At 26.5% G+C, this 6915-nt stretch overlaps 1 non-coding gene across 1 annotated transcript; it reads right to left on the bottom strand.

The window, feature by feature from the left end:
- Nucleotides 1-6450: 6450 nt before the first annotated feature.
- TRNAR-ACG (transfer RNA arginine (anticodon ACG)) lies at nt 6451-6523 on the bottom strand. The gene has a single exon. It is a non-coding gene; the product is annotated as a tRNA-Arg (tRNA).
- Between the last annotated feature and the right edge of the window lie 392 nt (nt 6524-6915).

Here is a 6915-nt window from a genome sequence, read left to right as displayed (position 1 = left end):
ACGACTCATTACTTCAATTTTTTCCCTCGATCCTATTGTCTGTGTGCATTCTTCTAGTTCTGTTTAAATTTTAACAACTCAATATACGACTTTTGGTATTTTATGACGTATCCAAAAAAATGAATATTATAGTATAATCAGTGATAATTTATTTTAATTCAATAAAAATAAATTTTTGGCTAAATTCTTGGAAACTAACCTATATAGTGCAATTGCACCAATTTTTATTTTAGTACAATTGCAATCTATTTGAGAATATAGAATGGTATTGCCGTTAATTTGCTATGTGTAAACGGTTCCTATTGTTTGATATTTTTTAGAAATTCGTGTATTAAAAGCAATTCTAGATTTTATTAAATTCAGCAATCATAGATAAATTAAAGTTCCTTTAAATACTTCACCTGAATTCAGCAACCATGGTTTTTTTATTTACTATTTTTTGTGCATATAATTCTATTTTTTCTATTCAAGTTGAATTTGATCCGAACATAAAGTGGATTATAATATAGTAAATTTTTTGTGTAAATTCGACATAGAGTTTGATGCAATATTGAGCTGTAAAACTTCCGAGAAAGATTTTAATGATTGATAAATATAAATAAAAGTTGATTTTTATCTTTCGATTGCAAATTTAGAGCATAAATTTGTGAAATTAATGTTTTAAAGATATATTTTTTACAATGGATTCAATGAGACGAGTATAGTTCCTATAAATGCGGAGTTTAGCATAATGTTTAATGTTTCTGACAAATTTAGATAACAAAGGAACAAAATCAAAATTTAATAAAAACCACATGAGGTGTAGTATGTTCATTCCTTTCAAATACAAAAAAACGAACATGATTGTCTATATATTTTTTCCAATATTTATTCTCTTTTGTTTACTTATAGAAAATTTTATTTTTAACTATTTAATCTTGTTCATGCAATACTTCAGATTACTCTTTATAGCAGATTTGGTTGATATTAGTTTCCAATTTTATTTATTTATGGGTGAATTTTCTTTTTATCAATTTTATATATTTAGACGTGGTCAGCCCATCGGGAATATTGCACAACTCCTTGATGCATCTTTTGACACCTTCCCCTGATCTATCTTCATCAACTGCTCTTCTTCTCTCGAATGAGATAAGTTCAAGTGCCTTGCGGAGTGTGAGAGCTTGCATGTATGTTTCTACTTCGTCCGGGATTTTTAACTGCTTAACATATTTTTTATGAAATTTGGTAACTATACCACCCAAGTTATTACATCTTCTTTCCAATATAAATACTAATGTATAATTGCCTTTGATAGTGAGGTTAAAAAATACCTATAGTCGTATATTACGGAGTTAGTAATGCTAAGTGAACCGGAAGCTTGCGATATAATAATAGGATGGATGAAGACTATTGAACTAATAAGTCGTTAATTAAGAAGATTCCTAACATTATGGGGTTGAAAGAAGTATCGGCCAAATCTTTTCCATAGGGCAATCTAAAGTTCTGCTTGAACAACTATAAAAAGCAAAAATCGGATTTATATGTATAAAAATTAATATAATTGCCCATATATCGGACCTAAGTACAATTGTCACAATTAAAAATAATTTTTATGTGAATAAAATGAACAATTGAATAAAAGTGATGAGGTTAAAAGAAGTATTAGCCAAATTGGGTATATATCAATCTAAAGTTCTGCTTGAACACTTTAATTTGCTACTGGTAAAATTACCCATAAATAAAAACAATCAATTCTTTTTTTTTATTTATGTTTAAATATTCATGTTGTGGTTTGTAATTGTGGCCAAGGAGTTGTAATGGAGGCTTATAAAGACATAGTATAAATCTATAAAAATAATGAATATGCCGAGCAAATATCGGGGTATAAATACATTTACTCAATATATAATTAATATGTGCAAATACATATTAGCTTTTTTCTTTATATATTTAGGCACAAAAGAATTCTCACATTTCATGAAACTTATTTTTTTTGAGATTATAAAATTTGTGTTTGACATGTAAATTTGATAAAATTAAAAGTGCGATTCTTATTCATATCTAGCAAGTTATTGGTTGTAAATTGCCTATAAGACGTAAAAAACATCTTTAATATACATAATAATTTAAGAAATTTCATGAGTTGTGCTTTTTGCTTCTTTTACTTTTATGTAACCTATTGATGTTCGATTTCAAAAAAGGTTTATATTAGTTTAATGTATTTTTAAGCATATGAATTTGAATGGAAAAACTTTAATTAGTTCTTTAAAAGTCTTTCTTAAGCTTTTTAAACCTATTTATCTTTAAAACTTTCTAAAATATTTTTTTCTAGTCTTTTAATTCAAGTATTTTCATTCATACTGTTACTTGATCGCATGCATCAGCTTAATTTAATTCTAGGGCCTAATGCATGGCTTGTAGTTTTATTTTATAAACAAGTAATTGTGTGCTTTATTTTACTTTTATTTTAAATATAAAGTTATCAATTTTATAATATTTATTCATGAAATTTTATATTGGATTTCTACAATTAACAATAATTTGTCTATGTTCGAAATTATTAATAAATCAAAATATTTTGATTATATTTAATACTGATCAGTTAAAAGCATCAATTTAGAAAGATTTGTTCATGAAATTTTATGGGGAATTTTGCAATTAACAATAATTTATATTTTATGTTCAAAATATTTTTTTTATATTTTAATACTGATCAGTTAAAAGCATCAATTTAGAAAGATTTTTTTATGAAATTTTATAGCGATTTTGCAATTAACAATAATTTGTGGTCGTAAGAAACACTGAGAAATCAAAATATTTTGATTATATTTAATATAGATCAGTAAAATTAACAATTTTTAGAGATTTATGTGTGATAATTTGCCCGAAATATTGAGAATGCGAAGTTAATGTTTTTATTTAATTCTGAAGATACAAAATATAAAAAATAAATTATTCAACTTATTACTTTAAAACAATAATATTAAGAAATACCTCTCTTGTCACCTCTACAACTTTAATTTTTTTTATAAATCTGAAATCGACTATTATATTATTTCGCTATTCAAGGATTAAAAATCTTTTTGCAGAAAGTGAATACTTTTTAAGTTACTTCCAAAAAAAAATATTTTGCAATTAAAGTACATATTGAACCTAGATTTAATTGGTTTTTTAATAATATTCTTGCAGGCCTATTACAATTAATATTTAAATTAAAAATATATCGATTTGAAGGTTTAGAAATTACAATCGCTTTTTAACATATATTTATAACTTAATGAGCCTTTATTGGCACTAGATCTTTTCAATAGGTGCACATAAAATTTGTCTGTGATTTATAGGTCACTGCATTATTTACTTATAAAAACTCTTTCAACAAATGAGTTGCACAACAAACGTATACAAATTTATTATTTTTCCATTTAATTTAAATTTATAGTATGGATTTGTTTTAAAAAAATATGTATTGATCGAATTAAGAAAATTTTCGACAGAATAGTCATATAAATTTCCATAATAAAGCACATATTTATAGAAAACAAGCATTATTTATGTATTAGTATCAATTTAGACATAAAAATATGTTTTGTAAATTTAATGTTTACAGTACAAAATTCATTATTCATTAAATTTATAGAGTATGTAGGATTCTTTATTTAATAAATTATATAATATATTACAAAATTATTTCCCGATTTTCTTCTGAAGTTTTTTTTATTTCTTGCCTCCTTTTTAAAAATTCTTACTTTAAATATTTTCTAGCTTCACCCTTTAGAAATGACTACTAAGAAATTTAAAAAGAATCCAAATGCACCAAAAAAGCCAGCAACCGGATATATTTTATACTGCAATGATCATCGAGACCAACTACCAGAAGAAGTGAAATCAAAGGGAGTTAGTGAATCTGGTAAATATTTGGGAACGATGTGGGGGAAAATATCAACAGAAGAAAAGGAGGTCTACAATGAACGATATCGTAAGATGATGGTGACATACAATGAACAAATGGAGGTTTACAAAAAAACACCTGAATATGCACAGGAAATGCAAGAAAGAAAGAGCATAAAGAAAAAACTAGCTAAAAAAGACTCAAGACAGAAAAAGGTTACAGGATATAATGTTTACATGAAAGAAAGCTATGCAATTTCTAAAAATGATCCTACTGATGACAGAAAAGGATTCAGAACTTCGGAAGTCGGAGCTGCTTGGAAATCTTTGAGTAAAGTTGAAAAAGAAAAGTATGAAAAAGCAGCTGCTGAAATCAACAAAGCTACCAAAGAAAACAAAGAAGATCCCATTACTATTGACTCTGAGTAAAAAAACATCCCTTTGTTAAATTTAAGATTAAAAGTTCTTGAAAAAAAATAACATTCTTACTCTTCATATAATCTTGTAATTATCAAAGTGTTTATAAGTCATCTGTTCTCCTGTGTATTATCAGAAAATTTTATTTTCCTAACTTCATAAATATCCTTAAAATAGCGATCTTATTTTTCATTGAGTTTTTGAATGTAGGTTCGGCTTTCAATGTTAATAAGTTGTTATGCTACTAAATTTATCGTAACTACAAATATTCCTGTTTAATAAATAGCAATCTTATTTTTCATTAAGTTTTCCAACATTGGTACATCTTCCATAGTTAATAAGTTATTATGCTACTAAATTTATCGTAACTTCACAAAAATTCCTATATAATAAATAGCAATCTTATTTTTCATTAAGTTTTCTAACATAGGTACATCTTCCATACTTAATAAGTTTTTTTGCTATTAAATTTTTCGTAAGTTCTTAAACATTCCTATATAATTGTTAAATTTTACGCACTGTCGTGAATTATATGTATAACTGATTTTTTTTGATTTACCAACTATATAAGAATCGATGACAAGCTATTTAAGACAAAGATTATACCATATGTATAACATGGTATGGAGTGCTGCACAATACAGAAAATATACCAGAAAGAACTCGAACTACCAAATAAAATGTGGCATATATTTAAATCATAGGAATAAGAAATACAAAGAACCTTGAGAACTAATGGTTTTGAAAAGAGGATAGGCATCAAAGAAGATGTAAGAGAAGAAGTATAGCCAAGAGTATAAATGAAGAAACCACTGGAAATCAATCACGTTGTTCTTGAAGAAAAAAATCAAAAATTACAATACCGAAATTAACCCGTGAATAAAAATGACAAGCCGTAAAATTTATTTCATCAGTTTTCATAAATTCTTAAGATGTTTATGCTGATAGATTAAATAAAAATTGAATGATAATCCTGACTATATTACTAATATGCAAATGATTAAATATATATCTTGACTCGATTTTAAATTTCGCTTTGGTATTTGGTTGATAAGCTAACATAAAAAATGAAAAAAAGGCGATTTATATTATGATATCGTGCGTCATAACATGGGATGATATGATCACAAAATGTTATATATCGCATGTTAAGGATATTTAAACGCCAATGGATGCGGGGGCAGCACACGAACAATAAGGTTAAGAATCAGTTTAATTAAATGACTTTAAAAGAGAAGATCTTTTTTATAGGTTCTGAATAGGGCGTGATTGATTGAAAGAAATTTATAGGTTTGAATCAGTAAGATTTAGAAAGAAATAAGCTTGAAAAGGGCAAAGAATATTGAGATAAAATAACACTTGACTCAATAAGATTTGAAAGGGTGAAAAGTTTGGGATAGTAAAGATTATTAGGTTGTATAAATTGAATAAATAAGTCTTGAAAGGGTGTGAATGGTAAAGACAGAAGAACATAAAAATATTCTTTTTGGATCAACTTGCCGTGCTTTCCACACAAAAACTCACCTTTCAACTGCGAAAATACGATTTCTTGCAAATTAATAAACAAGGATTACTCCCATAGTACACATAGTGCTTCGATAACTAGAACTAACTCGTGACTGATAATGTGCAATCTGTTTGTGTTGGATAATTGGAATGGAAGTCTAAAAGGCAGAATATTTGCATTAATGGTCTATGAAAAGAATTTATTGAAAGAAGTATAATAAGGCAGAGGTAAATACTTTAATCAATAAATCTTGAAAAAGGATGTGTTTAAATGGTATAAGATTTAGGAGGAGCTTGATTTGGAAATATTTAAAGGCGAATATATTTACAGAAGGAATGTAAATGAGAGAGAAGTACAATAATATTGAGGAAGATATATTTGAATTGATGATACTTGAAAGAAGAAAGGTTTTTTGTGTATAAAAGCGAAGAATTATATTATATTTTTGAAATAACTTGAATTAATATAATTGAAAAAAATGATGTTTAGAGAAAGATTGTCAAAAAATAAGGATACAATAATTATTTATCGAATTTTTTCTATAGATAGATATATCTAAAGATTCGCAAGCTAAAGGTAGAATAGATAAACCATTTATGCTTTTAAAATTCTGCCCTTCTGTTCCTCCACATGTGAAAAACAGTTTATATAATTAAAAACGATCCCGCCGGGACTCGAACCCGGAATCTTAAACTTCGTAGGCTTACGCTGTAACCATTGAGCCACGAGACCTAATTAATTCTGTAATGTTAAATATAATTTTCAATAATACTCAAATCCTTAGAGCAATTTTAAAAAGTCACAGGTAAATAAAAAAGAGACAATCTAGGAATTCAATGAAGCTGTTTATGTATCTAACAAGAAATAAAAATTTATCTTATTTGGCTTATCATTCCAGAATTATGTTTCTTGGATTATTGTGGGGCTGTAAATAATTCCATTTGTAAAATGAAAAAATATTGGTATGATATTCTATTAATGCATATTCGTTTATTTCATGTATTTTTGATACCCGAATATCATTATACTATTCCAGAACCAATTAAATTCATCGAGTAGAGTTGAATGGATGTGATACATTTTAAAGAGATTTATGGTTCAAAATAATTGTTTTTTTTTTCAGC

Source organism: Rhyacophila brunnea, unplaced genomic scaffold (genome assembly GCF_057557595.1).
Source record: "Rhyacophila brunnea isolate RB1 unplaced genomic scaffold, BYU_Rbru_1.0 scaffold_138, whole genome shotgun sequence".
Lineage (NCBI taxonomy): Eukaryota > Metazoa > Arthropoda > Insecta > Trichoptera > Rhyacophilidae > Rhyacophila > Rhyacophila brunnea.
This window is presented reverse-complemented; position numbering and strand designations above follow the sequence as displayed.